At 45.1% G+C, this 23,590-nt stretch overlaps 1 pseudogene; it reads left to right on the forward strand.

Annotated features, from left to right (window-relative positions):
* The first annotated feature begins 20,764 nt into the window (after positions 1-20,764).
* On the forward strand, positions 20,765-21,244 carry LOC101413438 (cytosolic iron-sulfur assembly component 2A pseudogene; annotated as a pseudogene).
* The last annotated feature ends 2,346 nt before the right edge of the window (positions 21,245-23,590 follow it).

Below are 23,590 nucleotides of genomic sequence, written 5' to 3' on the forward strand. Positions count from 1 at the left end.
ACTGGATACCAGGCACCTGGCCTACTGGGTGCTGGGCATTGGAGGAACAGGGACAAAGAGGATCTCAATGCCCACCTCAAAGAATCCAGTCTCAGGGAGGCACATACTTAGAACCACAGTGTGGGTGATACTGGGCTAGAGACCAACTGTGCCAGGGTGAAGAAGGGGGTGGGGGGAAAGGAGGGTGGGTAGCACTGGGCGGACAATGCAGAAGACCAATACAAAAAATGACTCCCATTCAAATTTGCAGAGCGGCTTGGCTCATTCTTCAATCCCAGCTTTGTGTTGGTCAATCTTTAATTAATGAGTCAGTGCTCTTGGTGGAAGCAGGTGGGTTATTTACTTACTGAACTTGTCCTTTTGGGCAGTAAATAAGCATAAATTCATGGGGCTGCCAAGTCTCTTGGAGTTTTTTGACTCTACTGGGCAGTCCAGCCAGAAGAAACGTCAGCTGCCCTTCCAGACGGCCAGTCCCCAAGATCAGAAGTGACTGCCCATGTAGAGACAGCACTGAACAGAAACAGTAAGAATTAAAGAATGAGAACAACCACCTTTGCCCAAGTTTCACTCCGCTCTGGAAATTGAAGCTGCATCCATGGGATGCCCAAACATCAGAGCAACACATGTGAAAAGTCGATGGCTAGAATGTTTGGTATGCAAGGCTCCTGGGAAAGGAGCCGGACGCGGGCTCCCCAGGAGGGGGAGGCGGTGTGCCTCGGGGAGCGGAAATGCCTGCCATCAGAACCTCGAGTCCTGTCCTTCCAGGATCGCAGGCCGGAAGCTGGCCCCACTCTCCTCTGAAAGGAAATCCCTTCTAAAGCTACCGCCGTCAGCTAAACCTTCTAAAGCTACCGCCGTCAGCACCCATACATCCAGCCTGTCCCCTCCAGAATCAGGGTCTGTGAGAACCTGAGGAAGCTCAGGGTCCACCTTGCCCCAGGTCTTCTGGGTGTTGAATGCACGTGAACTGCACCTGCGGTCTTGCTAAACATGCAGATTCTCAGGTCCCACCCAAAAGATTCTGCATCACCAGGTCTGGGGTAGGAGCCAGAAGCCTTTTTTACTGAGCACTAAGTGATGCTGATGAACTCCATTTTGAGAACTACCCCTTCTTGGAATTCTTTGAAATGGAAAGTAGAAAATTAAGCCTCTGGAAGGTGCAGACTTCACCCACCCATCCCCGCCCCCCACCCCCCACCCTCATCTCATAGAGCCAGCTGGTAGAAAAACCCTTCAGAACTCTGTTATTCTGGTCAAAAGTAACAACAATATCAAATCAAGACGTTCAATTCAGCAGTCCACAGGACACAGCCTGTTCCCAAAGTCTTTATGACAATGGAAAGAAAAAAAAATCAGAGGGAAATTCAAACTGGGGGCAAGAATTCTCTGAATGAACATGAGAGGTGCTCTAAACCCTTAAAAATATTGATGTTCTTTTCCTTTCCTCTCTTTCCCTCTCCTCTCTGGTTCCATAAGTTCTTGAGTCAGTGAAAGGTGTCATATATGCTGTATACAGAAATGAGCAAAAGGTTGGTACAAAACAGTCAAACAGCTAAATAAATTTCGACATTCAAGTACAAACAGAAACTGAAATTTTAGACAAAATTAACCTGTTGGGTAATTAATACTGTGCTTCTGCCTGCCTCTGGTGATGCGTGGGTAGTGCCATCAGCTCAGCCTCACAAAAGACCATTTTATACACATCTGCTTAGGGTTGAGAAAAAGTTCTTTTCAAGATTATCAGAGGAATCCAAAGTGGAGGTGGTTAAACCCCTCGTGTGCTTGAACTTGGGAAGATTTTCAACATAATGGTTGACATATAAAAGGCATTTATAATAATTACTCGGGTTCTGATGACAGTTTGGACAATAAGAAGCCTGGTTCCAAAGTTCCTTGATCAGCAGTGTTTGCTGTGACTAAGGGGCAGTTAGGCGGCAGACATCGACTTTGTCTAACCTTTGCACTTGTAATAAAAATGCAATAAAGTAATTGGTTAAAATAGAGACATGTCTGATAAAGAGTATTTGCTTTTTAAAGTAACTGGTTAAAATAGGAGCATATCTGATAAATGAGTTTATGGGGGGCGGAAGGCCATGCCTTACTAATTAGTCAAGATTCTGTTTCCTATATGGATTCCTGCTTTACCTCTTTAAAGAGAAATGAAGCAATGGAACGATGAAAATGCTCTATCGTGTTAACCAGTAACATGGGTATTCATCAAGATAGGCAGTTGTGTACATACTATAACACTTGTTTTAAAATTCCCTCGCTGCACAATACTGGAAGATACAGCATTCTGTGTGACAATCACAAAACTGTGGTTCCTGTCAGCACACCGATATATACCCTGACTTTCTTTGCCAAAAGCAAGAAGTGCTGAGATGCAGGAAAAGAGTCTCTCTAAATCCTCCAAACTCTAATTCATTGCGCTCTACACCACTCTACACCATGTCTTGATCAATCTTCTTTCTCTTGAGAATGTGCTCTACATTAGTCCCCTTTAAAAAGGTTCCAATTTTTAATTAAAATTTTATTTCTTAACAATTAAACGTATAACGGATGACATGTGGTATAATTATGAGTCGACCAGAATACATTATACATTGCAATAGTCATAAGAATGACAAGAGCAAGGGTATCATAAATAAGCAGGCATTGATTGCTCACCTTTCCGTTGTCCCTAAATAGCAATTAAAGAACCTGGAAGGCAGCCATATTGGCTCTGGGCTCTGCCTGAAATGGAGGCCTCCGGCACCCAGGAATCAATGCTCCCTGAGCAGCTCTTGGCTTGTCCCTTGAGATTGCAATCTTCTACGGGGATAAACGATCTCTTCCCCACAGGACCGCAAGCTTGGGCTGATTTGGGTGGGGTGGGGGGAGGGTAACTACAGTGAAACAATCTTTGGGGACTTTGCTCTTATGGAGAAGGAGCTCTTTGCAGAACCCAGAAAAGGAAGGGAGAAAAATCCCCTGCCCTGGGACACAGGCCTGGGAGCATAAAACAGTGGCAGCAGCAAGATAAGGCCTCACCTTCCTAATCAATTGGCCTCTTTGGGGTTTTCTGCATAGACACAGCTCTGTTCTGGGAAGAAGTCTATCACCCAGGTGAACCCCTATAAATACCTGATACTTCCAAATCCAAATACATCATGCACTATCTTGCCCTCATGAGTAAAAGCTAAAGATATGGTTTTCAAGGCTTATAGATTCACAAAGGAAAATCTCAGTTAACCAAAACTCATCTAATTATTATCTTTGACCAACTGGATATTCCCCCTTGAATAAAAATTCTTAACAAAGGGAGACAAGCAGACACAGAAGAACACACAGCAAATGGGCACAGAGAGCAGACAGCAAGCAAGTGGCAAGTGGGGGGGATAAATATATAAAATCTTAAATAAAAAAAAAACAAAGTAGTGGTCTAACCCCCCTTGAGCCGACAGAGTTGCCAGGGAAGATTACTAGGGTTGAGATTGGTGGGGTGTCTCTGTAAAAGGGAGCAGAGTTATCCCCTTTTCCTACTCCAGTGAACACTGATACACACTAGCCATGTCCATCAGTAATAAGTAGCTTCTATTACTACCCCACTTTACAGATCGAGAAACTGAGGCACAGAGAGGTTAAATAACTCACCTACAGATAGTAGGCAATGGAGGATTTAGCACCAGGCAAGCTGACTCCAGAACCGAGGATGAAACTAAGTGCTTAATAAATGAATATTGATTTGATTAACAGAGAGATGACCACATTTTGGCCAGCCACTCATACTATAAGTAAATGTTAAGTCAGTAAAATACAAACATTTGGTCAGCCCTCTGCTGAGGCTGGAATGTCCAGTTACAAAAATCAACCTCTTCCAGGGGAAAATGAGAGGAAGGAGTTGCTAGGCACTGGAGGTCAGAACACTGCTCAAAGCCTTGGCCAGGCCCCCGGGGACCTGGATGGCATCCCACTCCCATTGCAGTGACCAGTTCCCGGACGACCCCTGGCCTGGGCAAAGCCCATCTGCCCTCTGTGCATGCCCTCTGAGGCTGAGCATAGCCCTCCCCGACCCTTCCTGCCGCTGTCTGAAGCCAAGGGAAAAACCCTGATCCCTCCTTATATTTTTCCCTACAGGTCACAAGATGAAATGTGAAAAGTCAACCCAGAAACAGTCTTGTGCTCCTAACGTGCTGACCGATGGGCAAATGAAACTGCAACAGTTCATGTCCATTGAGGATCGGAGCCCACCTCGAAGTGTCCCAAGGTTGCCCCATCCCTTCTGGAATGCCTCTTCCTCTTATGCCACTTTCCCTGCCGACGCCTCCTCTTGTTTCAGGCTCCGTGGAACTCATCAAGCATGTCAGTGGTGATGCTCAGTATTAACCAACCACCTTCTTCCTGCCTGCAAATCTGAAAGCCGAGGGGTTGTCGGGGGGCTCGGCCCCTGGCTTGGCCTCCTGTTGTTGGGTCTCTAAATCCTGCCTGTGAATTAGGATACTTTGTGGAAGACTCTGAGGAGGAACTCAGCTATGGCAAGTTGCTGGCATTGTCATCCCCTCTTTACTTTCCTCTATTTGAATTGTGTAAATCAAGCTCAGCTTTTAGAGTTTCTGTTTTAATTAAGAGGTTTAATTTCTCAAACTCTAAATTTTCACAAATAGCTAAAATCAAAGTGAGAACAACAAACCAACACCTTGAGATTGGAAATCTCTACCCAAATGGTTCATTCCAAGGGAGGGATTCCCTAAGAAAATATTATTTCCAACAGCTGATGGAGCTAAAATTACAGGGACAATAGCCCCTGGGCGATACACCCATTCCAAGATTTTCAATAAAGATTTCTAGGCCTATGCTTCCAGACAATACACACCCCTGTTGTTATCTTGTCAGTAGTCCTTTTTTCCCATTATGCCAACTCTGTGACTTCCTCTTCCCCGAGCATACAGTTAATAACTGAGGCTAAAGATACAACAGTGTACAGCGATCCCTACAAGATTCTAACTCAACTCAGAAAGAAGCGAAGAATTGCGTCGACCAGGCCGCCGATTTCCCCCTGCACCATGTAATTACCAATTTGGTTGATATTTACCAAATTAAATTGTTTTCCCACTGACTTGACCAGCTCTAACATCAACCAGGGCATGAAGAGTGTATTAGGAGTAGTTCTTGTGAGCAACTAGGTTATGTTCCGATATAAATTTTCAGCTGCAACTTGTTCAGCTCAACCACTCAAAACCGTGTCCCTTGGTGACTGCTTGAAGTTTGTGCCTTTCAACAGCTCAACTGTTCCACTGGCCTATTTATTGCTGGTTTCCTGCTCCTTTTGCTGCAGGGGAAGGAAGAAGGTGTTTTAAGTGACAACAACTTCGTAATCCTATGGCTCTCTTAGGAAGAGGTCATAACCAAAATGCAATTTCAGTAGTGCCCATCTGTTCACAGAAAGAGGAATCCAGTCATTAGGAAGTTAGTGGCAACCCACAAAGAAAGGAGCAGTGGGACCTACCTTTCTGGGCCCTGGCATTTTCAGCCTCCCTGGGAATCTCCAGGTTCTAATTGAGCCACACAAGGGCTCCCAGAGGTTTCCTGGAATGCAGAAGCAGGTGGGGAAATCACAATTAAGGTTCAAGTTGAGGTGCAAACACAAAGACAGTTAAGTTCAAAGTGCTTCCCCACCCAGGCAGTTGCTCAGGTGGCAATAATTGAGAATAGGGAAGAAAGTGACAGGTGCTAGATACCAGCCTAACAAGAGCCAGCTCAGACTTCAGGGCTCTGCCGGGCAGGGGGCCATTTAGCATCCTCCTCTCAGCCAAGCCCACAGAGCTGCTGTGCACACCAGGTCAGGTGAGCCTGTGGCAACCTAGATGTGGGGTGTGCGAGCAGAACACGAGGAGGTGGGCCCAGAACCCCCCGACCTGTCCTGGATCCTCCTCTACTCCACAGGCCTGACCAGAGGCCAGCTTCCCTTACCGCACACCCCAAATCCTTAAGACATTCAAGGATGCTGCTATAGCCGGGCATTTAGGCAAGATCAGGGGAGAACCCCAAGGCCATCCCTCTTGTACTTATAATCCATCCCATCTGGGAATTTGCTTTGTGGGAATAATGCTCCTAGCTTAAATTGGGTCACAGAGAAGTTGGTAAACCAGCCTGTGCCAGTCTAAGACCAAGAGCCATCTGGGGCTACAGGTCACTCTTGACCTTGTTTTGAAAGAGGAAAAGAATTGCACTGCTCACGTGGTCCCAACTCATCTGGGGCTGATAGAAGGCCTTGGCAAGAGAACACCCCGAGTTCAGGAAGCCATGGTCCTCGCCTCTCCTAACCTCCACTCCTCTTCTACCGCCTTCCCTTTGCCATCCCAGGTATTCTTTTCTTTCAAGCCAAGGGCATGGTGCTATTAGCCTATCGGGATTCCTTGACTGATTCTGGAAAGTTAACTTCATTGATGTAATCTTGGCCCTTAGAACCCCAACTGTTAGTGGCCCTTTGTGAGACTGGAGCCCAGGAAGCGGTAACTGCTAACTGCTCTGTCCCGGGACCTTGGCGCGGAATCTGCATGGACACAATTTATGCAGACTCTGAGACATTTCCCTTCCGTATGAGACAAACGCATCACATGGGCTCATCATCCATGCCCTGCCATGCTCTTCACAGCTTTAAGCTCTCTGAGGGGGAGAAGGAGCTGTAAGTCATTTTGGTTTGTTGCAGGGCCTGCGGACACAGGCAAGTTGCCTCGCAGGAATTTGCACTGAAAGAGCCTGTAAAGAAGGAAGGGATGATGTACATAAAGCCCCTTCCAGTTTAGCAGTCCCTAATTCCATGAGGCTATTTCACATCCTCCAAGGACTTAGGACTTGGGAATTCTGAAGCTCCTTCTTAGAACCTAGGTTTAGAACCAAGAACTAAGCTTCTAAAGCTGACCAATGGAGCAGAAGAATCAAGGTGAATTGACAGATAGCAAACATATTTTAGAGTAATTTGAGGCAATTATCATGTAACTTCTGATTCATCAGGCATGAATCAGCAATAGGACTTTGAAAAGAAATTTTGGCTTTTCTGCTATTTAACGTGAAATCAGAGCAAGAAATTGGTGTCACGGTCCATGTCACGGCTACTACAAATTAGCAGGTACCTTTCTCTCAAAATATCCAAGGCTTTTGTTGTGGAGCCAAAATTGATCAAAGGTTACTGCAATCTAAAAACAAAAGAAAGAAAGGGAGAGAGAATTCTCCAGTTGCCTGGTTGCTAAGCAACCATAGTCTGTTCTGGTAACTGGGTCCGGGGGTCTTTGCTTTCATTCGCTGCTGACTTTCACTCCATATATAATATATACCAGCATGTTTATTCTCCTGCAAATGCCCAGAAAATAAAAAGTGATAAAGCCCTTTCACTGAAATTATTCATGTGCTAAAAGCTCTTATCCACCTCACTGGTGTGACTGACAATATCATACCAGCAAGCTCCCCGAATTAGTTCTTGTTCTGGTATTGTACGCCTGGGCTTGCTTTCTTTAATAAAAGAAAAAGAGCTACAGTTTTATTTAAGCTTTCTATAGTCTGGCATTACAGCTTCTCAGTACCAATGATTAAGATGTCATGTCTATTCTAGGCACGTTTTCCTTCTAGTTGCTGTCAACTTTCTAGAGAAACTACCTTTCACATGATTTTTCTCCCTGAAAAAACTTTGGTTTGCCTTTAGCACTAATCTGCAGGAGAGAATCCGACTTGGTTATTTACCCATTCTTGGAGCATGTAAGGAAATCCAAACGGTATGCAACACCCTTAAAACTGTTTTTCAAAACATGTACCAAGGATCACGTACATCAAACTCAAAATCCTTGAGACTTGAACCCATTTTACCAGCCATACCCCCACCACCAGGCAATTCTGATGCACACTGGAGTTTGCACATCACTGCCTTAAAGAACCTGTATGCTTTTATTTACACAAATTCATCAATTCTGGGCAAACCTGCATTTCTAAATTAGGAATGGGATATCTCCATTGAGGCAGAGGTTTCAGGCCCCATAGGAAAGACCAACTCCTGTAACTAATGGCCGTGGGCACTGGCAGATAAGCTGGTCACCCCTCACCAGGAGAGGATGCCAGTCCACATGCCAGATGCCTGAGCCATCAGGATGACCACACATGCTGGGGACAGCTAAGGTCCACCATCTCAGAAGGTGGAAGCACGCTGGGGAATTGAATCCTCTCCTCTACTTTTCTTTAACGAAAGATTTTACCTTGACACTAAAGATGAGTACAACCAAAGGACAAAGAGCAGGTACAAATTCTTTAAGCCACAAACTCAAGGGGTAGGAACATATAATTTTTTCCCCCTTTAACAGGATTTAATTTCTCTCCCAATACCCCCTATCTGCCTGACGACCAGAAACTTGATCTTATTAATTGCAGAAAATCTCTGTTAAATTCAGTGATCTCTCAGCCATCTCTGTTTGGAAACTCTGTCACATTCAGGATTTCTCCCCTCCTGGAGCTGATGCTCACATCGTGCCATGTTGCTGCAGCCCCGGTGGGGAAGGGGCATCTCCCTCCCAGCCCTGATCGGTCTCCATCCTCTGCTTCTTTGGAAACCCAATCCTGGCAGGGCCTCCAACCCCCTAGTTCTGGCCACAGAGGACGCCTTGCAGCCCAGCCAACTCTCACTTCTCAGCCAGCTTCCGCCCCCACAGCAAGCCCAGGGATGGCCCTGGCCCTCTCCTGTCTGGACAAATCCTCATCCCACCATCCTCTCTGCTCCACGGCTGCCCATCCTGAAGCTTTGGAAGACTTTTCTCTGGGCCTTGCTGGGTCCCTGGCTTTGGGCCCTCCATCCTCGGATCTCCAAAGTTAAAAGGAGCTCCAAGAGGAAGGGAGGGATCAGGCTCCCCCACCCCGAGCCTAACTCCCTATCTTCCTTCTCATCCTTTTCTTCTCCCCTCTTCCTACCTAGAAGGTTCTGGCTCCTCTGGGTGATGATGGGGAAGATACAGGGTTTATATCAGAACCTGAGCCCTCAGAAGTTTAAAATCTTAAGGGAGATGGGCAATGGGGAGGAGTAAGTAAAGGAATTGTAGGAATAGTGTCAACAACCACCCACAAAAGATGACACTTCACATCTCATCACGCCACAAATACACTGGACCTCTGCACCACATTTATGGTGCAGACTTCAAGTATACACCTACATTTACTATGACTTTTGGTTACGACAGAGCCCCTCAGTTAAATATCTAATCAAGTGACTGCAGGAGATTTCAAAGTCTTTCTTATCTTGCTGTCGAATAGCAGCAGTCATCAAGGCTTTCGAAATAGTCTCCTAATTGATTTCTCCTTCATAAAGGAAAAAGCTGGGGTGCAGAGAAGTTAAGCACAGGACTGAGAGCACCTCGCTAGAAAGTGGTATCTCCTGCCACCGTGCACCTAGCCTGTTCTTACTTCACAGCCAGCACTGGACAGGCTGTGGTTAGAGAGGATATATTTGTCAGGCAGCCTAAAACTTCTCTGTGCAGGCTGCTCCTTTGGGCTACATTGTTACCTGCAGGAGGTCATAATTCAAATAAAGACCAGTTTGCCTGGAGGTTACACATAACACAGACAACCAAGTGAGAAGAAGGCCTGGAAGGAATGGAACGTGGGACAGATGCATTGTGTTGGAGGGAAGAGAAGTGATGGATGGTGTGAGCCCATGGCCAGGCCTGAATGAGATTCTACAAGGGGACCAGGACTGTAGAGTTAACCGGGGGGCATCTGGAGACAGGACGGAATATGGGGATAGCCTGGGAAGGAACAAGTTCAAGAAGCTTCCCCTGGTTCAAGTTTACCCTGGACAGTCTTGTTTCCGGCATTAACCTTTTGGGCAAATTCAAATCTGTGGCTGCAACTTTGTTTCTTACTCTTTCTTTTTTTTTTAATCCCCCCCCACCCCAGTTGTCTGCTCTCTGTGTCCATTTGCTGTGTAGTTCTTCTGTGACCACTTCTATCCTTATCAGCGGCACCGGGAATATGTATTTCTTTTTGTTGCATCATCTTGTTGTGTCCACTCTCCGTGTGTGCGGCGCCATTCTTGGGCAGGCTGCACTTTCTTTCACGCTGAGCAGCTCTCCTTATGGGGTGCACTCCTTGCGCGTGGGGCTCCCCTACATGGGGGACACCCCTGCGTGGCAGGGTACTCCTTGCACGCATCAGCACTGTGCATGGGCCAGCTCCACACAGGTCAAGGAGGCCCGGGGTTTGAACCGCGGACTTCTGATGTGGTAGACGGACGCCCTAACCACTGGGCCAAGTCCACTTCCCTGTTTCTTACTCCTTCTAACAGATTAGAATAATTACCACCAACTCCAAAGTAAACTGGGATCCTCTTTCCCACTGGGTAACCATGACCAGCCTCCCTAAAGCAAGCCCCGATGCTTTGCAAACATGGGGGAGGGGGTGTTTAAATAGGCACTGGATTCATACATAGCCCTCTTCCATCATCATCTTTTATGCAGCATTAATTATTTTTCCTTTTATTTCATTGAAAATGCTTTCAACCAGAGAGAGTCCTAATTAATTTGAGGCAAGGATAATTTTCCCTACATCTTGCTGCTTCCAGTCTGTGATTAAAAGGAGCAATTTCAAAGTGGGCATCTTCAAACTTCACATGTAATATTGAGTGGTTCTGCTAAATAGCTTTTAGATGTGCTGTTCATGTGTTATTTTGATGAGCACTGGTGATGGTGTTAATTTCTGATAGAGTACTACAGAATGCCGGGCTCTGTTTCTAATAGACAGCTTTGTGTAAAGGGAAGGACTCCAATGCCTCAGTTGGTCAGATTTGCTCACGGTCTGGGCTCTCAGGCACTCTCCCTCATGAGATGTCTTGGAATGTATTTCTTTCACATTTGTAAACTTTGTCTTTCCAACTAGATTGCAGCCTGTTAGAGAAAATATGGCGCTTACTGGGACACTGAGACTGAAATGACTACAGACAAAGAAAGATTTATTGAGAAGCTCTCCCAACGGAGGGGGTCTAAAGGACAGACTTCAGCACCCCCACCAGCATGGTGGGGGTCTGAAGAGAGACTTCAGCCCACTCCTGGAAGGGGGGGACTTGGATTTATACAGAACTTTCCTAGGTGGGGAAATGACAGTTGGTGGCAGGGGGTTGAGGGTCCGAGTGAGGGGCAGAGGCCATTAGGAAGCCCTGCAGGTGGAACTTTTCCCTGAGAGTGACTAGAAGATAGTGGGTTGGGGAGTTATGGTTTCTTGGAATGCTGCAGGGGCAGAGGTTTCTTTGTTCTGTAGGAATTTTATTTCCCTCCGATATGCAGGTAAGGAAGGTTTCCATTTCCCTTTACTCCCGTCTCTATGTGGTTTCTTTGTCTAACCCATGGGGAAGCGCCAGGCCCTTGGACCCGTAGGCTTATGGGGGATGGGGTTAGCCTTTTCCCAGTGCATATCAGGGGAAACCGAGCCACAGCTTGTTAGTTATTGCAAACCCCTAACACAGCCTTTTTCAGAGGGGGGCTAAACTCACATAATAGGTTGGTGTACTTGGATTAAACGTAACAACTCCATTCTGCTAGCTTGAACAGAAAGGAGAGGGCACTTGACTTTATAAAGAGTCCCGTGTGTCTCCTGCCTTTAGGGGGCAGGCTCCAGAGACGGGAAGCCACTTAAACCCGGGAGGTGTAGACCTGCGCCATCTGTCTGTGGCTACCGCCTGCGTGTGACTGGCAGTTCTGGGGTTCTGGAAGCCCAGGGTGCGAGTGAAATCGCCCAGGGAGAGAGCGTCATGAACCCGGAGCCCCAGGTGGGCCTCAAGCAAGGCTAGTTAGTGAGTAGGTAGAGCAGAGGGGCCCTGAAGGCCAGAGGAGCGCGAGCTGCGGCGCCTCATGTTGGGCAAGGTGAGGTTCGGTGCAGGCGCCTCATGGAATGCTGCCGAGGCGGGAAGCGGCAGGAGGGGGAGGAGGTAGTTGGACCCGGCCACCTGGACACCCAGGGAGAAATGCTTCCGTGAGCAATGGGGTGTGGGGTGGAAGCCAGCGACGCACGGGTGAAGAGGTGGAGAACTGGAGCCGCAAATACGAACAAGGCAACAAGGCGGGCAAGAAATTTGGCTCGAAAGGGGAAGAAGCAGAGCAAGGGTTGTAGGAGAAGAGAGATGCAGGCCCTGGGGAGGTTTCTCTCTCATTTATGGAATGGTCCCATCATAAAAATGGAAGAATGGAAATGAAGAGAAAAAGTGAAACCACAGCATCCTGTTTGTAATTAGCAGTGCAATTTCGTGGGTATGACAGTGGTGGAACAGGAAAGTTGAAGGTCATGTATATTATTAAAAGAAAAGCTAAAAACTGTAACATGGACTGTATAGCATAGTAAAATCTCATGTGAAATATGAATATTGCATATGTAAGACTGTTTTTCTCTGAAACTGAACAAATGTGTGTTAATGTTACATGATACTAATATAGGCACACAAAAAACCCCACGCTGCTAAGAGAAAGAAACCAGACACAAGGTACTACATATTGTATGATTCCATTTATATAAAATGCAAATATAAATCAGTTTATAAAGATGGAATTAGATTAGTGGTTCTGTAGGGCTGGGGAAGGATAAAGGAATTGAGAAGTGACTGCTAAGGGGTGTGGAGTTCTTTTTGGAGTGATGAAATTGTTCTAAAATTTTTTGTGATGATGTATGTACAACACTGTGATTATACTAAAAGCCATTGCTTGGATGTTTTGGATAAGCTGTATAGTATGTGAATATATCTCAAGAAAACTGCTTTTAAAAAAAGAATATGGGAAGGGTCAAATAAAGAATGGTACGATCAAACTGGGGTAGAGATTCCTTTGTTTAAAAAAATGGAAAGGGTCGAGATTCATGATTATAGAGAGCATTCTCTAAATATGTGCACACACACATACACGAGCTACATAGTACATCAATATTTGTTTCTACCAGCAGGAAAATCCAACAGATGAAAAAATAAAATTCAAAGCTATTCTTTCAGCATCCATCCTGCCAAACTCTTGTAGTTGGCAAAACAACCACCTAACATTTGGAACCCTCGCCCAGAAGCACAAGGGCCCCTTCAGTAGGGACTGATGGACTCAATCCCCCGATGCAAGGATTCCAGATGTTTATATGACCTTTGCCCTATGACATTTCAAAGGGCTAAGTTCTGCCAGTTTTCTAAACCATGTCCTCTTTGTCTCTTACAAAGGCCCCCACAGTATGCCCTGTACGTTTTGAGGCAGTAGTTTGCACCATCTATTTTTAAGTCAGACAGACCTGGGGGAATTTTGACTTGCCATTGACCATGGCAGAATGGGGCCTAGATCCCACATCCCCCAAGGCAGGCCAGGGCCCTCCCACAAATCAGATGGGCTGCTGCATCCTCCTCCTCCCTTTGTGCCACCAGCTTCATCCTTGACGTACAGAGGATTACAGCTCAAAAACCTCTATGGATTATTTTTCCACACCACTACCAGTCCCTACCATTTTACAAACAAGGAAAACTGAGGCCCAGAGAGGGCCAATGACTTGGCTCAGTACAACCAGCTGAACATAAAACTATGTTCTTCCCAGCCTCAGACCTACATGCTTTTGCCACCCAACATGTACCTGTCCCTGAGAGGCCTGGTGCTTTCTCGCAGCTGGCAGAAAGGAGTCAAGTTCCCCTTTTCTTAAGAACCTGGCCATCTGTCATCAGACCCCTCTGGGGACTTGACATTACCCAACCTGTCCCTGAGCTGTAAATATTGAATCCCTAGATGTTTCTTCTCAGAGCTGAGGTACAACTGATGAACTCTCATGTTTAAGTTGAGTTTGACCTGAAGGAAAAGAGTTTCTGTTTTCAGGCCCATCAAAGAGAGGAGCTTTTTTCTCCCCCAACCTCAAAGCTCCAAACGGGCCTTCCAAGGAAGAATCTCTACAAGTTGAAACTGTTAAGGAATGAGTGGTTCCTTTTGATCACCAAGGAAAGCCCCCAAATCACCACATCTCTTATTGCCTCTCCTTCTTACCCCATCTCCTGAGGGTGAGATGACCCCTGAGTTCACCAGCTTTATATCGGCTATCCAGCGCTCAAAGGCCATGCTCTCCACATTTGTCCTGACTCGTTCCCATCATTGCCTTGGCTACTGCCCTGAGACCCATTTCTCACCAAACTGGAAGATTTCAGTGGCTTATATTTCTCCCCTAAACCCAACTTCCCGGGAGCATAAAACCCTGTGTAGCTCTCTCTTCCTTATACAGTCCCATTGACCTCCATCTCAGGGTGTGGAAACTCATCCTTGGGGTCTGAGGCATTATAGGTGGGCCTAACCCCTGGCTTCCCCAGCACAGCTACCCAAGAGACCTCACTCTCCAAAGGCACTTCCATTTCTAATGCTGTGGAGAAATGAAAATGAGGTTATTCGTGCCCTTGAGACCCATTGCCTCCCCTGCTTTGCTGCCCACTCTTCCCTAAATCTTTGCAGTGTGACGCCTGTCAACATCACATTACTGTAACTATCTTCTTTAAGGTCAGATCTCAAACGCTTTGTCTAACCACTCCCCTCACTTTCATTTCTCTACAGTAATTGACACATTTGACAATCCACCCCCCTACCTGCCACACACACCCACATACTTCCTTGAAATGCTCTCTTCCTTGTTTCTGTGGCACCCTACCTTTCAGTGTGGCTTTCTCTGTCACCTTCCTACCACCTCTCTCTTCTATAGTCTGGTGACTTTCCAAATTTTCCCTTTGGATATTCTCAACCTCCTCCACATGTCTAAGACCAAAGCTGTGAACTTCCCCCTCAAACTTACTCAGCTGTGTCTTGACTGTCATTACCATCTCACAGCCACCAGGCTGGGCACCAAAAGTCATCTTAGACCCCCTCCCTGTTTTCAGCCCACACACATTCAATTAGTCCCCAAGTCCTATCAATTCTTCCTTGGAAATGTCTCCCAGACATAGCCCATCTTTTCATCACAACTTCTTTCTCATATTTAAACCACCTTGCCCATTCCTAATGGATTAGCCTCCTTAAAGCACTCATCCAGCCTCACCAACAGAACTCCTACTAACCACATGAAACTAAGATCTTTGCTCTAAATTTAAAATCCCTAAACATGCTGGCCCAATCATGCTTACTCAACTATATTTCCCAATATTCCACAGCATGATTTCTTTGTAGCAGTCAAACTTTCTCTTTGTTCTGTTTCTACCCCTCAGGCAAATGAACCACCACCAATAGCTTGATGGCACTTCTCTCCCCACTCGAAACACTCTGGCCTCTGCTCTGTTTTCCCTCATCTTATTTATCCTGCCCAAGCCTCACTTCTTCCCTCGTGGCACCTGGAGACACCTAGTCACCTTGATCTCTTCTCTAATTCTTCTCACTCTTACTGCTGATACTTCTTACATCAGTACATAGTGCTAGTTATTTTATGAGGGGCTTCACTATTTAATTTAACCTATGTTGAAGATGTATTCTGATCAAGTCACCATGCTGAAGAATACAAAAGATGGGGAGGGCATACAAATATTCTGATCACAGGGTATGTATATGATTGGAAAGTGCATGCAGTCAGCGTTTTGAGGAAGGGCACTGTAGCAGTTTGATATGGTTATAAATTCCAAAAGTAGATACTGGATTATGTTTGTGATCTGATCTGTACCTGGGCATGTTTGAGTTATGATTAGGGCATTGAGTTCCCACCCCTTGGTGGGCGGGGACTCACAGATAAAAGGCATGGCAAAGAACAGAGTTAAGGGTTTCTGATGTTGGAGTTTTAATGTTGGAGTTTGATGCTGAAGACTTAAGCTGGAGCCCTGGGAAGTAAGCTCACAGAGGAAAGAGAAGGCCAGCCCCAGGAAGAAAGGAACTTGAACCCAGAGAGAAACAAGACCCTGGAAGGGAGGAACCCAGGAAACCTGAACCCTCACAGATGTCAGCAGCCATCTTGCTCCAACAAGTGAAAATAGACTTTGGTGAGGAAAGTATCTTATGCTTATGGCCTGGTATTTGTAGGCTCATACCCCAAATAAATATCCTTTATAAAAACCAACCAATTTCTGGTATTTTGCTTCAGCACCCCCTTGGCTGACTAATACAGGCACTGATCCAGGAGAGTCTCACACATGGAAGAGTTGATACTACCATCTAGAAGTACCATGTGAAGAGGTCTTTGAGAGCATTTGCTGCATTTTTGAATTACAGATTTTATACAATTTTTAACAGCAAAAATCACACAGTACATATTTCTCTTTTCTAAGAATCTCCCAGAAGTCTTATATCACCCCGAACTCATTTTTTCATAGTTTCCTTACATTGTAAAGAATATAGATGTTCCCATTTTTAGAGGGAAACACTGAGGCATAGAGAGGTACGATAAATTGCAAGAGGTGGCGAGAGCTCTCTTCATAATCGCCTTCATTGGATAGAACTGTCTGACCTCTGCTGAAGACTTGACTTTGCTGAATTCTCACCAGCTTTGGGCAGGAACAAAGCCACAGCTTCGCGATGGGGCTGGCAAGTTCTGAGCTTCATCACAGAGCCTCAAGCCTGGGATGCGACTTGGTGTCAGCTGGACTGACTTTTTAAATAAATTTGTAAGAGCTTCTATTTCTCAAGGAGCCTTTGACTTCACCTCAAGGAACTAGATTCTCCATTGTTTAACCCATGCCCAGAAGTTCCCAATGGGAAGTGCCTTCACAGTCAGGTTAAAAGAACCTGCCACACTGAAAGACCATCTGGCAAAGAGCATGCACAAGTGCCACTTCAAGCAACAATGTGACTGAATCTCACAATCGCAGTGTTGTACAAAAGAAGCCAAACTCAAAATTGGACAATCCGAATGAGTTCATGTATGTGAAGTGCAAACACAGCAAAAACTAAAAATGCTGTTAGAAGTCAGAGTCCCTACTCTTGTAGGGAAGGATCAAGTGACTTAAAGGGGACATTGTTCAACTTTTGGGGTGCAGCTGATGTTCCATTTCTTAATCTAGAGGCTAGTTCCATAGGAGTGCTCCATTTGTGAAAATTTATCAGTTTGCACACAAAACATGTTTGCTTCCTGTATGTATGTTATATTTTAATATGAGGTTTTTAAATAAATGCAAGCTGAAATTAAAAACAGAATTACTACTTTAAATTTTTAAATAAGATAAGCTGTAGCTTATCTTGTAGCTGGCGGCGGACTTGGCCCAGTGGTTAGGGCGTCCGTCTACCACATGGGAGGTCCGAGGTTCAAACCCTGGGCCTCCTTGACCTGTGTGGAGCTGGCCCATGTGCAGTGCTGATGGGCGCAAGGAGTGCCCTGCCACACAGGGGTGTCCCCCGCGTAGGGGAGCCCCACGCGCAAGGAGTGCACCCATAAGGAGAGCCGCCCAGCTCGAAGGAGGGAGCAGCCTGCCAAGGAATGGCGCCGCCCACACTTCCTGTGCTGCTGACGACAGCAGAAGCGGACAAAGAAACAAGACGCAGCAAAAAGACACAGAAAACAGACAACCGGGGGAGGGGAGGGGAATTAAATAAATAAAAATAAATCTTAAAAAAAAAAAAAAAGATGATGCAACAAAAAGAAACACAGATTCCCGTGCCGCTGACAACAACAGAAGCAGACAAAGACGACGCAGCAAATAGACACAGAGAACAGACAACAGGGGTGGGGGAGGGAGGGGAGAGAAATAAATAAATAAATAAATCTTTAAAAAAAATAAATATCTTGTAGCTGACAGTAAGTACTCAAATAAATATCAGTATTACTGTTATTGTTATTCCTGTTAGCATCATCGTCATCATTCTTTGACCCAAAACAACACAGCCTTGACTATGACTACCTGGTACCTTATTCATAGGTTTACATCTATTAATTATTTTTAGCTATTTCCAAAAATCAATAGCCCACTCTAAATCAAAACAAATTGGGAATATTAAAAGAGGGTGCCATAGATTCTGAATGTAATTCTGAAAAGAGCTTCCAAAAATATTTGCACAAAAGTAATGTCCTTAAGATAAGAATAAGGGAAGGGGACTTGGCCCAATGGATAGGGCGTCCGCCTACCACATGGGAGGTCTGCCATTCAAACCCCGGGTCTTCTTGACCCGTGTGGAGCTGGCCCATGTGCAGTGCTGATGTGAGCAAGGAGTGCCCTGCCACGCAGGGGTGTCCCCCGCATAGGGGAGCCCCACGCGCAAGGAGTGCACCCCGTAAGGAGAGCCGCCCAACGTAAAAGAAAGTGCAGCCTGCCCAAGAATGGCACCACACACGCGGAGAGCAGACACAACAAGATGACACAACAAAAGAAACACAGATTCCTGGTGCCAATGATAAGGAATAAAGCAGTCACAGAAGAACACACAGCGAATGGACACAGAGAGCAGACAACTGGGGGCGGAGGAGAGAAATAAATAAATTTTTAATAAAATAAAATAGCCCTCCTACCCAGACCCTCATTGGGATGTATGGTCTATCAGTCTTGTTAAAATCATAAGAAGACTGAGTGTTCTTTAGCATTGCAAGTTTTATAGCAAAAACTTCAGTTCCTTTTAGACCCATGAGATTTGTGTAGATACAACCTTTAGCTAAAATGTCTCATCTTCTCAGTCTAAGACAGGTGAGTGCCTGCAGTCCTGATTTTAGACCAGATATTTAGACGTCAAATTATTTTTCACTATTAACTGGTAAGGCAATATGTTAAGCCCTCACTCCATATTTTAAAAAAAGAACTATTCTTTTCTGCTTGTTATGATGAAGTAACCAAGGAGGAGAGAGAGACAATCAATTATAAAACCAGCAGGATGGAAACTGCTAATGAGCATCTTGTGGTTGAGAGGTTATTTTCTCTGGGTCCACATAGGGGACATCTCCGTTTCCTGAAATAATGAAAGTAAGATATGTAAGTAATGGTAATGCTGTGATTTGTAGGATCCCTTTAATTTTTCAAAGGCTTGTCATAGTCACTTATCATATTCACTTGTGCATTTATTCAACACACTTTTACAGTAAAGTCACATTTCACGAGAAGCACTGGGTTCTGAAAAAAGTGTGTAAGATAAAAACTGACCTTAAACCTTCCTTAAATAACCTAAAAATACAGTATAAATAGTCTGTGTACTTGCAAAGTAGTTGGCTTGCATTTAGTACAAAAACATGTATCTTTCAACACCAGGTTATAATCACAATGAGATACTGTGACACTTTGAAGATCTTTTATGAATCCCCAAAAGAGGAAGATTATGTTTTTGAACTAATCCATTCCTCTGGGTGTGAGATCGCACTTTTGATCAGACTACGTCAGTAAGGCATGACTCATTAAGGCTCCACCCTCTTGCTGGATCTTTTTTTTTTTAAGATTTATTTTATTTATTTCTCTCCTAAACGCCCCACCCCCACCCCCGCATTGTCTGCTCTCTGTGTCCATTCGCTGCGTATTCTTCTGTGTCTGCTTGCATTATCTGACGGCACTGGGAATCTGTGTCTCTTTTTTGTTGTGTCATCTTGCTGCATCAGCTCTCCACATGTGTGGCACCACTCCTGGACAAGCTACACTTTTTTCACGTGGGGCAGCTCTCCTTGCAGGGCGCACTCCTTGGGCATGGGGCTCCCCTATGTGGGGACGCCCCTGCATGGCACAGCATTCCTCGTGTGTGGCGGCACTGTGCGTGGGCCAGCTCACCACATGGGCCAGGAGGCCCTGGGTCTCGAACCCTGCACCCTCTATATGGTAGACAGACACTCTACCAGTTGAGCCACGTCTATTTCCCTCTTTCTGGGTCTTATATAAATGGAGACACAGAGAAACACACAGGAAAAGGGAACTGCCATCTGGGCCCTCGGAGCAGTTCAAGACTGAGGAGACAAGCCCTGCCATATGCCTAATCGCCATGTGGCAGGACACCAGGGTCACCAGTAACTGACTTTGGTGAGAAAGTATCTCTGATGGGACCTTGATTTGGTCATTTCAAGGCCTCAGTACTGTAAGTTTCACCCCAAACACATCCCCTTTATAAAAGTCAACACATTTCCAGTACTTTGCATCAGCAGCTCTTTGGCAAACTCAGATACTGACTCCAAGAGGGGTGCAAGAGGACAGAGACTGACAAAAGGACAGCAGATTCAGATCTCCCATCTCGCACGCTCTCTCCAGGGCAGAGGTCTGCAAACTTCTGAGGAGGCGAGATAGCAAATACTTTACGCTTTGCAGGCCCTACAGTCTCTAATGCAACAATTCAATTCTGCCTCTGTAATACAAAAACAACCTAAAAACCATATGTGAATGAGTAGATGTGGTATTGTTCCAATAAAACTTCATTTATAAAAACAGGCAGTGAGCAGGATTTGACCACAGGCTGGAATTTGTGGACCTCTTATTCTAGCCATGGCCCCGTGGCCTGGAATTGGCAGGCACTATTTTGATTATTTTCTCTCTCTCTCCTTCCGTATGTGGCTGAATTTGCAGATTTTAAGTACACAGATGATACAAGTCTCACTAAACATTTGTGTCAGGAACTGTGTAAGGTGCTGAGACCGGGAGGACAATGTTCCTGCCTTCACGGAGCTCTTCGTTGTGGAAGAGACAGGTAACTGCCACCAAAGTTTCACAGTTCTTCTTTTGTAGTATGGTTTCCTTTGAGGTGCAGTTGCACAGCCAAAGACTAGTTCCCAAGCGCTTTGCATCTGGGTGGGACCATGTGACAATTCTCACCTATGGAATGTGAACAGAAGTAGCCTGGGTCCTTCCCAAATCAAGGTGGTTAAGAAGCAGGTGTGAGTGGCCAGGGATGGCGGAGCGTGAAGGATGGGGCGGTTGTCCCGGCTGCTTTCCCAGTCTCTGAACAGAGTCCTGTGGGTCTCCAGCCTTTCTGAGCTGGGAGCTACCTGGTGGCCCGGAATCATGGAGAGAAAGCTCTAGAGGTTTATGATTTGGTTCAAACTATCCGGGGCCCAGAGAAACCCAGTACTTTACAGAGAAGAACTGGAAGTGGTAACAGAAAGTTTTGCAGAAGTTCAAGAAATAAATGAAGAAGACTATCTGGGTATTATCAGGTTCATGCCAACAGTACCTCATTGTCCTTTAGTGACTCTTATTGGGCTGTGCTTAAGAGTAAAACTTCAGCGGTATTTACCATTTAAATGTGAGTTAGAAATCTATATTTCTGAAGGAACCCACTCAGAAGGCATCAACAAGCAGATAAATGACAAAGAGCAAGTGGCAGCTGCAATGGAGAAACCCAGGTTATGGGAAATCCTGTAACAGTGCATCCTTGAACCTGATTAATTGTTGTTTCGAAAGCTACTAAACTGTAATTGTTTGATATATTTGTTTAAACTCTTTGTAAAGTGTAAAAGACTCATGTTTAATAATAATGATTTGTACCTCGAAACATTTTAAAAAATTATTTCCAAGGAAGATTTAATTGTCAGGTAGTATCTAGTTTGTTCAGTGTATAACATTCTCAGAATTTGTAACACTTAAGTATTCAGACAGAAGAATATTTTCCAGTTATTATGTGAAAAATGAGTCACTATTTTTTTGATGCCCATTCTGATACAGCTATTTTTCATACCAAAGATCTACTGTGGCCTCAGCAGAGACTGCCTCTCCAGTTCGTTGGACTTACCCTGGTCAGCTAACAAGGAGGCAAGGATGGTCAACCACCACACCAAGGAACTGAGAGAGTCTACAACTGCAAGCAGGAGAATCCCATCCATATCAGCCACGTGGGGCCTAAGCCCCCTCTCAATTTAGAGATGGAGTATACATCACCATCCAGGGGACTCAGGATAGAGGAATGAAATATGGATTAGAGTGGGGAAAAAAACCTATAAAAGTGTACCGTGCAAAATGTAAACCATAATATAAACTATTTACCATGGTTAGTAGCACTGCCTCAATATTTGTACAACAATGGTAACAAACGTAGCATCCACACGTAAAATGTTATTAATAAGGGAGAGTGGAAAAGGGCAATGGCCTTGGGTATATGAGAATCTCCTACATTTTCTGTATGACTTTCCTGTAACCTAAAGCTTCTTTGAAGATAAATTGAAAATAATAATAATAAAAAGATAGCACAACAAGTCAATTAAAAAAAAAGATCTACTGTGCTCAAATGTATTCAATTTAAATAATCACTGTGTAAAATATAAATAAAACAGAGATGATTCTCGTAAAAAAATAAAAAAGGAGCCTGTGTTTCCAACATTGTGAATGCAATGAACAGCATGGAAATATCTAGCTCCATATGATTGAAGGGGGAAATGTTAGATTGTATATATGGTAACAGAATAATTTTTTTTTAAATCCACGTAACTACACTATACAAACAGTTAACCATAAGTTAAACCATGGACTTTGATTAATAGTACAATTATAAAAATGTGCTATCATCAGTTATCAAATATTCCACACTAATGCAAGGTGGTGATAGGGTGGAGTATGGGAATCCTGTATTTTATGCATGATGGCTCTTAAACCCACAACTTCTCTAATAAAAAAAAAAATCAGACATGTCTTTCCACACATTCATCCCACATTTTCTGGCTGGTGGCAGAGCCACAAGATAGATGAAGTGTGGGTCCTTGAATTCCTACATGGACTATCAATCAAGTGATGGATAAATAAATTTCTGTCGAGTTAAGCTTCTAAAATTTGAGGGTTTTATTTGTCACAGCTAGCATTGCCCAGCAGAGAACAGAAGTCATGCAAACTGCCATAACCCAATGTGGTGCAAGCTACATAAGCAACATGCTGTAAGATTACCAAGGAAGGAAAGATGGCAGGACGATGTCTACCCAGGAATTCAGGCAAGATACAGCACAGAGGCAGTGGGCCCAAAAAACTGAGCTCATCTGGGGCTCTCAAACAGCCCTATCTTCACCATGCGATGTATTAAGACTCAGAGTTTAAGTGACTTGGGTCAAGTCTCCCCACCAATCTCTGGCAGAGCCAGGACTCCTGACTCAATTCAGTTCTCCTTCCCCTGCATGACACTGTCTCACATCTCTTTTTGGAGAAGTACAGACCCATAACCTGGAGAATTGATTGTCCAGGCAAAGGTAGCATTGAACCCCAAGATCCTTCCCTGCCCCCCACCCGTTCCTCTCCGCAGACCACCAGCTCCTGCCCCCAGAAGTAAACCTGCTTAGTGACTCATTAATGAGCCAAGTCCTCGCAAATAAGGACATGTAACCCTGGGCCATAAGAAGGGTCTGTGCACAGGACAAAGGTCCTCCCTGCCGTAGAGCATCTGCGCCCACCACCCCTCGCCATCAGACAGAAGCCTGGCAGTGTGGGAGGAATAAGGCAGATGCAAAAACGGAGCATGGCAGGGAGGAGGGGCGTATTAACTGCTTCTATTTTTTACTTTGAAAAGAGATTCTTTGACACATTAAGTAGAAGAATTTTAACGCATCTGCATGCACCAAAGTTTCCCTAATACAGCTCTACCCTGCTAGAACAGTCATCCTGACAAAATAAATGGGTCATATTTCGCCGAGCTTGCTCTTTCCCCTGAACATCTCCAAAGCAGATTTCTTCTTTGCTTTTCCTATTGAAATCGCCCTTGGCTCGGGGCGGGGCTAGAATCACACTGCACCTCACAGCATGCAGCTCTCAAGACCA

The sequence above is a fragment of the Dasypus novemcinctus genome, chromosome 16 (assembly GCF_030445035.2).
Source record: "Dasypus novemcinctus isolate mDasNov1 chromosome 16, mDasNov1.1.hap2, whole genome shotgun sequence".
NCBI lineage: Eukaryota > Metazoa > Chordata > Mammalia > Cingulata > Dasypodidae > Dasypus > Dasypus novemcinctus.